Source organism: Saccopteryx leptura, chromosome 12 (assembly GCF_036850995.1).
Source record: "Saccopteryx leptura isolate mSacLep1 chromosome 12, mSacLep1_pri_phased_curated, whole genome shotgun sequence".
Classification (NCBI taxonomy): domain Eukaryota; kingdom Metazoa; phylum Chordata; class Mammalia; order Chiroptera; family Emballonuridae; genus Saccopteryx; species Saccopteryx leptura.
Genome location: NC_089514.1, coordinates 30,118,253 through 30,129,203, shown reverse-complemented (window position 1 = coordinate 30,129,203; position 10,951 = coordinate 30,118,253).

The following is a 10,951-nucleotide window of genomic DNA, read 5'->3' as shown; positions in this document are numbered from 1 at the left end:
TTCAGGAAAAGGCTGAGCTCCAGTCTGAATTTTACCACTAAGGCTTATACGACCATAGGTATGTCCTATAAGCTCTTTATGCTTTTACCTTTAAAATAAGGAAATTAGAGACCACTGGGGTCCCACCAGTCCTGAAATTCTAAGTACTAAAGTGATGAGAACTCTGTATAGCCATAATACCCAAGGAGGGAAATTAATTTTTATTTTTATTTTTTTTTTGTATTTTTCTGAAGCTGGAAACGGGGAGAGACAGTCAGACAGACTCCCGCATGCGCCCGACCGGGATCCACCCGGCACGCCCACCAGGGGGCGATGCTCTGCCCCTCCGGGGCGTCGCTCTGCCACGGCCAGAGCCACTCTAGCGCCTGGGGCAGAGGCCAAGGAGCCATCCCCAGCGCCCGGGCCATCTTTGCTCCAATGGAGCCTCGGCTGCGGGAGGGGAAGAGAGAGACAGAGAGGAAGGAGGGGGGGTGGAGAAGCAAATGGGCGCCTCTCCTATGTGCCCTGGCCGGGAATCGAACCCAGGTCCCCCGCACGCCAGGCCGACGCTCTACCGCTGAGCCAACTGGCCAGGGCCATTAATTTTTTTTCATCCTCACAAAATAACCTTGCAACCTTGATATTTTCACACTAGGCCCAGTTAGAATGAATGATGCAAATTCACACTCCTGGTACTTGTAGACACAGGATGTGAAGTCAGGGCTGTCTGGATTGACAGGCCATTCTATTTTCATCCCGGTCTGCTGGTGGAGTAAAAGGGCAGGGACAGCTGGGTTGTGCTGGAGACACTGACAGAGGGCGAGGGGCGGACAGAGCCTCTCTCACTTTAACTGAACATGAATGCTTTCCATTCAGGATTAAATACATTTTCATTTCCAGATTTCATCCCGTCCCAAATGGGACATGATGCTCCAATTAAGATATTTTTCCTAGGCCCTGGCCGGTTGGCTCAGTGGTAGAGCGTCGGCCTGGAGTGCAGGAGTCCCGGGTTTGATTCCCGACCAGGGCACACAGGAGAAGCGCCCATCTGCTTCTCCACCCCTCCCCCTCTCCTTCCTCTGTGTCTCTCTCTTCCCCTCCCGCAGCCGAGGCTCCATTGGAGCAAAGATGGCCCGGGCGCTGAGGATGGCTCTGTGGCCTCTGCCTCAGGCGCTAGAATAGCTCTGGTTGCAACAGAGCGACGCCCCAGAGGGGCAGAGCATCACCTCCTGGTGGGCATGCCAGGTGGATTCCGGTCGGGCGCATGTGGGAGTCTGTCTGTCTGCCTCCCCATTTCCAGCTTCGGAAAAATGAAAAAAAAAAAAAAAGATATTTTTCCTATTTATTTCCTGCACTGAGAATTTGAAAGGGGAGACTCTTCATTTCAAAGGTACTGTGGAGCTGGTACCAGCACTACCCTTAAGTTCATTGTGCAGTGCAGGGAAAGACTTGTCCTCAGAAACTGATGTTTAAGGCCTGAAATGTCTTTATGAAAAAGCCCGGCCTGGCCAGGCGGTGGCGCAGTGGATGGAGCATCGAACTGGGCCGCGGGCTCATCTGGTTTGAGCAGGGCTCACCAGCTTGAGCCCAAGGTCGCTTCCCTTGAGCGAGGTGTCACTCGCTCTGCTGTAGCCCCCCCGGGTCAAGGCACATAAGAGAAAGCAATCAGTGAACAGCAAGGTTGCTGCAACAAAGAATTGATGCTTCTCCTCTCCCTTCCTGTCTGTCTGTCCCTATCTGTCCCTCTCTCTGTCTCTGTCACCAAAAAAAAAAAATCGAAGTCCAGTTGATAGCCAAAATAGATCAGTGGTCCCTGAACATTTTAAGTACAAGGATTCCTTTTAGAATCACACACAGAAAAAGAATTTCTTGACCTGACCCCACAAGTGTGTTTTTGTATGCCTTTGATACAGAAAATGTACCACCTTGATAAAACAACCAAGTTATCATGACTTCATAACTCAAGTAAATTTATATTTTATTATATCAGCACCAAAATAAATTGAGAAATAGTAAGACATACTAAGGTCAGACTACGGTCAATGCTGGTAGAGTGTACAAGTTTAGGTTTGATATCCCTGCACAATAAATTCTGGCTACTCCAAAAATTGCCAAGAATATAAATAACCCAAGCACAGAGCATGCAGTGGACATAGTAGTTCACAGGCAAGAACAAAGATGAAAGATGACTAAGTTCTAAGGGTTTTGTTTTGCCCTATAGTTTTCATCATCAAACAAATTTTCCTATAGCCTCATCTACACAGTATCCCTTAAACCTGACAGCAACCTGGGAAAGTAGGTCTTCAATCCACATTTTACAAATATAAAAATGAGGGATTTAGCCAGACACACACAGGGTGAATTAAATCATAAAGAAGTGACTCATGATTTGTATAAATCCAGAGCTCGTTTCCCATACCACCCTATGCAGTGGAAGACAGACACTTGATAGATAAATATATACTATCTACTGTGGTTGGTTGCACTGAATGGATAGCTTCCACTTGTCCCTCCAGAGCCACTCCCGTCCTTCCCCACCTCACTTTGTGCCCTGGCTCAAATGTCCAAAGAGAGGCACTTCAAGGAGATACAGAGGGTAGAAAGGAGAAATTTTGGGTATTCCTTCCCCTGACTCCCTTATCACAAAACTCCACTCCTGAAGTCCACAGCACCTATCAGCTGTCTCTCTCCATAGCCTCTTCAGGTTCCAGCAACTCTCCTCTTTCCCATTCAGTCCTAGCCCTTGGGTACTGAGCTCTCCTGCTTTTCCTAAACCCTGCCCGTACTTCTGTAATTAGTCCCTACTGCATTGTACCATCTGCTTCCTATCAGAACCCTACCCGATACATTGATATAATGTATCTAAGATATAACTGAGGATGCGGTGGATTTAACTACAATGGAAGATTACTCATATCCTCTCTTATTAGACACAAATGAAAACTCAATTACGTTGGCCTATTTTTCCACATTCTATCCTACCCTCACATTAAAACATCACTCTAAAAGCAGCCTTGGAGCATTTAAAATTCTCTGACCTGAGTCACTGAGGAATCCAAATAAAATTCTCCTCAGCCAAACAAAACCTTAAGGCTATCTTGTAATAGACAACACAAGATGGCACTTGTTCAGCCCTGAGAGCATTAATTAAAATGAAGTTATATTAAATAACTTTAAAGTTCTTTTAAATGTCAACTAAATTGGCTTTTCTCAATTGTTTTTTGTCAGTAGATCCATTTTCTAGAATTAAAAATATATATATTATAATTAGCCCATCACATGATAGTAATAGCTATTCTTTAGTATTCATTGACTAAAAACATGTACATAATAAAAAGCTTCATGAGTTAGTAACAACATAAAGAAAATTGCATTTTCTTCAACACAATTACCTTTGTAAAATTAATATTTTTAATGAGTAAGACATAATTATTAAGTCTATAGAAAATGCTATAAAACCATTCAGATTTGTCAACCCCTGTCAATAAATTCAAAACTACTAGGATCCTATGACCCACATGTTAAATAACACTGAATCAGAATTTCATTGGTTTATAAGCCCACCTCATCTCATCCCCTACCAAAACAGAAAATGCTTCTAGAATACGCCACATGTTAGCACTCTCCTAAACATTAGATGGGTTTTCAGCAATGGAGCCGCTTTTGGATCACAATAACCAGAGCCCTTGACCTAGCACCCACCCTTGAGCTTTCTATTGGCCATGACCTTGCCCATTCAGGGCAGAATTCAGGATGCCACCTGTGTGGGTGAGCTCTCATGATTCAGGACGGATTCAGAGTTGGATAAAAATAGAGCTGCAGCCTCCAAATTCTTGCCTTGTCTCACAAATGTTTAAGACCTTCTGTTGGTCAAATAAGTTCATAAAATGTGATTTTTATGTTTGCTCACTTATGGTTTGAGTTGGGGGCTGGGCAGCGCCAGGTATCTGTGGTCAGTGAAATTGCAGATTACCTTCCTGCTTGGAAAGGGCCACTGTTTTGCTAATGTTTGCTGGAGGAGTGGTTTTCTTGCCAGAAAGTTTTGAAAAGAAGAGAAGAAGAGGCGGAGAGAAACCATGTTTGCAGAGCAAACAGGAGTGAGAGTGAGAGCAGAGGGAATGAGGGAATGCGGAGTGCTGAAGAAGAAGCCATGTTGGCTGGGAAAGAGGAGGTGTGCAGGTGGGGAACCAGCGCTGAGCGGCTTTTGCAAGCTCTGCTGAGACTGGCGGGGCCTTTGATTCTAGGAGAAACCAGAGAAGATTCTCCTGGTTGTGGAACCAGAGAGTATGTCAGGGCTTTGAGAGCTCTGAATGAGTGAAAGGGAAGTGCTTTCCCTGTGTGTTGCTCGTCAGCCGGTGCGAGACTTTAATAAAGGAATGGCCCACCATTTTTTGGCTCCGCTGTTTCTCTTCTGTCTGTCCGAATTCATTGAGAACCTGCATGTGAATGGCCACGACAACAACTACTGGCCACACACCTTCTCACCAGCCCTATGCTTGTTTCTCTGCTGTTTGATCAAATTTTTAATGATGCTTTCTATCAGGTGTTGAAATACAACTTGAAATAGGACTTCGGATCTTTAGTTCTCTGTCCCCTATGTGGATGAAAAAAAAATTTTTTTTAATTTTTTTAATTTTATTTATTCTTTTTTTTTTTTTTAGAGAGGAGAGAGAGACAGAGAGGGAGAGAGAAGAGAGAGAGAGAGAGAGAGAGAGAGAGAAGGGGGAAGAGCAGGAAGCATCAACTCCCATATGTGCCTTGACCAGGCAAGCCCAGGGTTTCGAACCGGCGACCTCAGCATTTCCAGGTCGACGCTTTATCCATTGCACCACCACAGGTCAGGCCAAAAATTCTTTTACAGTAAATAGAGATGTGTAAACTGAACCTGACAAGCTCAGGGAAAGCCTACACAATGGCCTTGCGAACTCAGGGAACTAAGTTACACACAGGATGGTCCAAATCAAACCTTTCTCACTGAAAGCAGTTTATGGTGGATAGTCATATCCTAGGGAAGAACTTTTCCTAAACAAAGGTCAATGCTTGCTTTTACTCAAACCTGTCTGCTCTCTTTTGCATCTATGATCATGCACCTGATAACATGCCTTTGGGATGTAAGGATCATCTTCCTTCTCCATCAGGCTAGACATCCCACCAGAGCAGAAGCCAAAAGACCCCTCGTTGTTACTGATATATGAACCATTAACTGTTGACTGCCGTGTTCCTGGCTATGTAAACGTTTCACAACATATACATTTTCACTTTTATCCAATCCCAGAGATTTCCCCACTTTTCCTTCTCCTGCCTCCCTAATCTACCATCAGTCAACTTCATGTAATCCCTTTAAGTCTTCCCTTTTGATTCTAATGTATAAAATAAGTGGTGAAACTGCCATTTTCTGGAGCACTTTCTCAATTCATTGAGACTTTGCTTTCTAGCAATTGTCAACAGTTTGGCTCAAATAAACTCATGAAAAATTCTTACAGGTTTGAAAGTTGTTTCACGTTGACACCTACTTCTCTTTTAACTTCATAGAAATTCCCTGTGATATCTCCATTTAAGTCCGCAGGCTAAAAAAATAATGTGAAAAAATCCAGAAGAATTAGTCTATCATGACACGATTTGATTTGTCACTCCCAGATCTGTTACTTAGTCTCAGTAAAACAAAAAGTAGAATGTTAACAATGGTTGTGTACATATGCTTTTTGTAGAACCACAGATTTTCTAAAACTGAGAACCATCTATTCTTCCAACAAAAGGCTTATGTAGTCCCAAATACCAGAAGACTAGCGGATAAAAAGGGAGAAAGAAAACACTGGAAAAGGGGGAGTGGAAGACAGGAAGGGACAAAATGGGAGGAAAGTATTAAAGCTACATATGTGAGCCAGATGGTTAGAAATTACTCTGAACGATGAGTTTGAGCACTCTTTCTGGGGTGAAGAAGGAACCTTATCCCCAGCTATTTGGAGCCTGCCCAGTTTGCCTTTACGTAAAAGAAAGTGCTTCAGTATTTATTTGCATTTCACTTAGGGATATAATCACTATGTTTAAAAAAAAATTTTTTTTTCAAGATTAAAATTTTTCCAAAGAAAGGGCTTATTGAACCATCTGCTAGCCAGAAAAGGACCAGGTCCTGGGACATGCAGTCTGGCCCACCAGTAGCAGCGCTAGATGGAGAAGACAGCACGACCCCCTCCTGGAGTTGACGATTCTTGTATATATTGTGTTTTGGGGAAGAAAGATTAGAGGTTGTTTTGAAAGAATTTATACAGGCTACAGAGAAAGGGAGAGGGAGAAGGTGAAGTGAGGGCAGTTCCATGTTAGGTGCAGTCTGTAAGGATGAAATAGTTTCTACTTTTGATTGGTTACAGGCGACAGTCCGGAAAGTTATGCAAAAGCAGGATGTGGTGAATTTAGTCTGCTGATAGACACCTGAAGGCTGATTCACAGCTCCAACATATATTCTGGAATGCGGTCAGTCTTCTTTTAGTTAGCCCACACCTATGAACTGGTTAACTCTACTGCTCACAAAACTTAGGGGATATTTCAAAATGAATATGAAGCTATAAAATATCCCCTAATTTTTGTGAGCAGTTTATTTCTGTCCCTTTCTCTCATCCTCAGGCCATTGTAATTTAATTTATAACATTTCTTCTTACCCATCCCCACTGTCACATTTTTCCAAAGTTTATTATATAAAATTAATATGCCCTAACTGTAGGGTCCAGATTAATGAAAACAAGAGCTTTTACAGGAAAATAATCTAGTTGGTATGTAGTTATGAATAACAATGTCTTTTTTAACGTCAAAATGAGCAGTCTCACATGAAAACAATTGTACATTTAGTTTCCCATTGATTGAGAAAAATAACTAATCAGCCACTTCAACAGTAGTAAAGATTTTGGAACATTTTAATTTCTTCAGCATAACAGCATCCACATATATCTTGAAATATAATTTTTCACATGTGTTCATGATGTCTTGATAGGCAAGTGGGCAAGGCCAATTATAGAGTGATATTATAAGGAGAATGGAAATGACAATGGAGGTGACAGGAGCCACAGTGAAGTGGCATGATCAGGTTGACTTTCAAAAGCTAAGCTGGAAGGCTGTGCTGGGAACCAACTGGAGTGGGAGCCCCTCAGCAGGAGTCAATTAGAAAGAGGTGCCAGCAGGAGAAGGTGCAGAGGCATATCAGAAGAGATCATGAAGAAGGGACATTTGTGGGTCGGTAGGGCTGGAATGAGGGACAAGCAGTATTGAGTTCAGTTTAATATCTACTGAGATAGAAGTGCCCTCAGGCAGCTGGATGGGTGTACCAATTTAAACCTAAGGAGATCTGAGTTAGAGTTGTAAAAGATAAAACACAGTAGTTGTAATTGCATTAGAGTCAAGGAGGCAATGGGTTAAATCAGTGGTCCCCAACTTTTTTTGGCCACGGACCTGTTTAATGTCAGAAAATATTTTCACGGACCAGCCTTTAGGGTGGGATGAATAAATGTATCACGTGACCAAGACAAGCGTCAAGAGTGAGTCTTAGACGGATGTAACAAAGGGAATCTGGTCATTTTTTAAAAATAAAACATCATTCAGACTTAAATATAAATAATGTAAGTTATTTATTCTTTCTCTGCGGACCAGTACCAAATGGCCCACGGACTGGTACTGGTCTACGGCCCGGGGGTTGGAGACCACTGGGTTAAATGAAAGCTCTGCCATTTACTAACTCTGTGGGGTTGGACAAAATTTGGAGCCTTACTGAGCATAAACTTCCTTATCTGAAAATGATCACAGTACAATTCAGATGAGTATTTGGTGTGAACTGAATGAGACAAGGCAGATATATCAGCCAGCAAAGTGCCTGGCACGTCACAGTAACTGCCCGGTAAGTGTTATATGCCACTATTATTACAACAGATCATTGAACCACGAATACAGGTAGAAACTGAAGCCAGAGGATTGGTGCTGATAACCGGAAGCAAGTAAGAGCGGATAATTAAAGGCAGGGCTGTGGGGAGCCAGCCCTGTGCCTGGAGGGGCGGGCACAGCAGGGACAGGCAGCACAGACGAGCAGGAGCAGAGGGTACCGGAGAGTCTGGGAGGGGCGGCCTGGATGCCAGTGAAAACGTTGGCAACAAGTAGGAGGATGGATCAGAGTAAACCTACTAAGCAGTTAAGGAGCAGAAAATTAACCATTAGATCTGCTAATGAGGATGTCTCTGTTGACCTGAACAAAGAATACTTTGAGGGAAGGGTAGAAGCAGTACACAGAGACAGCTTAATTATTAAAAGTGGGTATACAGCCTGACCAGGCGGTGGCGCAGTGGATAGAGCATCGGACTGGGATGCAGAGGACCCAGGTTTGAGACCCCAAGGTCGCCAGCTTGAGCGTGGGCTCATCTGGTTTGAGCAAAAATCCCAACAGCTTGAACCCAAGGTCGCTGGCTCCAGCAAGGGGTTACTCGGTCTGCTGAAGGCCCGTGGTCAAGGCACATATGAGAAAGCAATCAATGAACAACTAAGGTGTTGCAACGCGCAATGAAAAACTAATGATTGATGCTTCTCATCTCTCTCCGTTCCTATCTGTCCCTGTCTATCCCTCTCTGTCTACTCACTCTCTGTCTCTGTTAAAAAAAAAAAAAAAGTAGGTATACAATTCTAAGAGAGAGAATGTAATCTAGCTTAAAAACAGGAAGGGGCTAATTACCGTATTTCCTCATGTATAAGACGCTCGCATGTGTAAGACTCACCTTAATTTTGGGGCCTGAAATTTGGGAAAAAAAATGTATTACATAAAGTTATTGAAATCAAGTTTTATTCATCATACAATTCATACAACTCCTCATCCACGCAAAAAAGTGGGAAATGCAAGTAAAAAAAAAATCTACAACCACTGTATAAGATGTAACCAGTTTTTAGACCCCAAATTTTTCAGGAAAAGGTGCGTCTTATACATGGGGAAATACGGTAATACATTGACACAGCTGAAGTGGATCTCTCCAGGAACTTTCCCTGCCCTCTTAACAATACAAACAACAAGTAATTCACTCTATGACTCTACTTCTCCCTTCATCTACCTCATTTCAACAGTAAACCTCTTCCAACGGTTGATCTGAACTTTCCACTTCCAATTTTCTTTTATTCTCTCCTAAACCCACTCCAAAACGATTTTGCTCCCACATTCCACAAAAATTACCGATAGCCCTCTCATTGCAAAATCCAAAGGGCATTCCTCAGTCCTCACCTGAGCTGTCCTCTGAGCAACATTTTGTGCAGCTAATCGCTGTCCTCCCTTTAAACCCTTGGCTTTCGGGACACATACTCTCTTGATTTTTTTTTTTTTTATCAACAGCCACTCCATCTCCTTGGCTGGTTCCTTATTATCATTTGATCTCTTAATATTGGTCAGTCCTTGGACCTCTATTATTTTTTTTAAATACACTCATCACTTGCTTGGCAATTTAATCCAGTATCATGACTTTTTAAAAACTTACATGCTGATGATTCTCAACATAAGCCTGAATCTTTCCAGAAATTTCAAAATACTCTATCTGAAAGAGCACACAGATCACAGTGATTGGCTTAAAACTGGTTCTGCTCCCTCGTAGCAGACTGGTGGTTAATGCGATCCTTGAGTTATTTTACAGAGACGGCCCTGTGGATGTGTTACCCCACCCTCAGGATGACCCTGGAACCAAGACTCTTCAATATATAGAACTCAGGTAACAGAAGTGTGGCCACTGGAGCCCTTTACAAAGTGAGAGCTCCTTCAATGAGGAAGATCCAGTGCCTAGGCCAAATAGAGACGAATGCAGAACTGACCAAACTCTGTCAGACTGGAATTCCTTTGAGCTTTCTCTTGCCCTTTGACCTGAGAGCATAAGAGGCCAAATTCCACACCCCTCACCCCCAATCAAAACTTGCCTGCTGGCCTGACCTGTGGTGGAGCAGTGGATAAAAGCGTCGACCTGGAAATGCTGAGGTCGCCGGTTCGAAACCCTGGGCTTGCCTGGTCAAGGCACATATGGGGAGTTGATGCTTCCTGCTCCTCCCCCCTTCTCTTTCTCTCCCTCTCTCTCTCCTTTCTAAAATGAATAAAAAAAAAAAAATAAAAAAAAAAAACAAAACTTGCCTGCTAGCACTACCACATACCAACCTGTTCTCCCTGACACTTAAAACTTGTCCAGACCCAAATCTATAAGGACATAAGTGTGGCTCGTGGTCAACAAAGGGGGAAAATTGATGAAGAGAAAAAGCAGCTTCCATACTAAGCAGAACGTCTTGTCATGTTTCCTGAAAGATAAAATCTCGTGGTTTCCTTAGTTCACTGCTCTCCGGAATAAACACAGTGACTCCTTCATGGAGTGTTTATGTTTTACTCCCCTGGACCAGTATTGTGAATTATTTTTAAATCTTAAATATCCTATTGGATAAATAGCATAACTTCTTTCAACTGTAGACAGTTCCCTTTAAGTAGCCTTCCTCAAGTTTGTCCACTTGGGACCTCAAGCCCTGCCCTTCACCAATCTTCCCTCTACCCGCCCCTCGCACATCACAAAATCCAGTTGTAGCACAAGGACCAGGATTCCCACTTACAGTTGTACATGTTGCAATAGACCATGGTCTTAAGTCAGAAAGGAAAGGAAAGGAAATGCAAGCAGCTGAGGATGGGAAGAATATGAAAGGGTGGAAGCTAAAGTTGTCTCAATCAGGTGGGTGAGTGGAGGTAGTACGTTAGAGGGCTCTTGTCACTTCATAAGCTTCATAGATTTGCAGGGATTTATACAAAGTTATATGGATTTATGTATGTAAAACTAAACTTTCTGGCATATGGCAATTCACGAGGTTACTCTGAAGTCCAGAGGGAAGGGAGAACCGGGTGGGGGGCTCCCTCTGCCCTCAGCTACTCCATCTGCCCTCAGCTGCTCTCAGCCTTCCCTCTGCTCCTCCCACTGCTGCTTGTCGCAGTATTTCA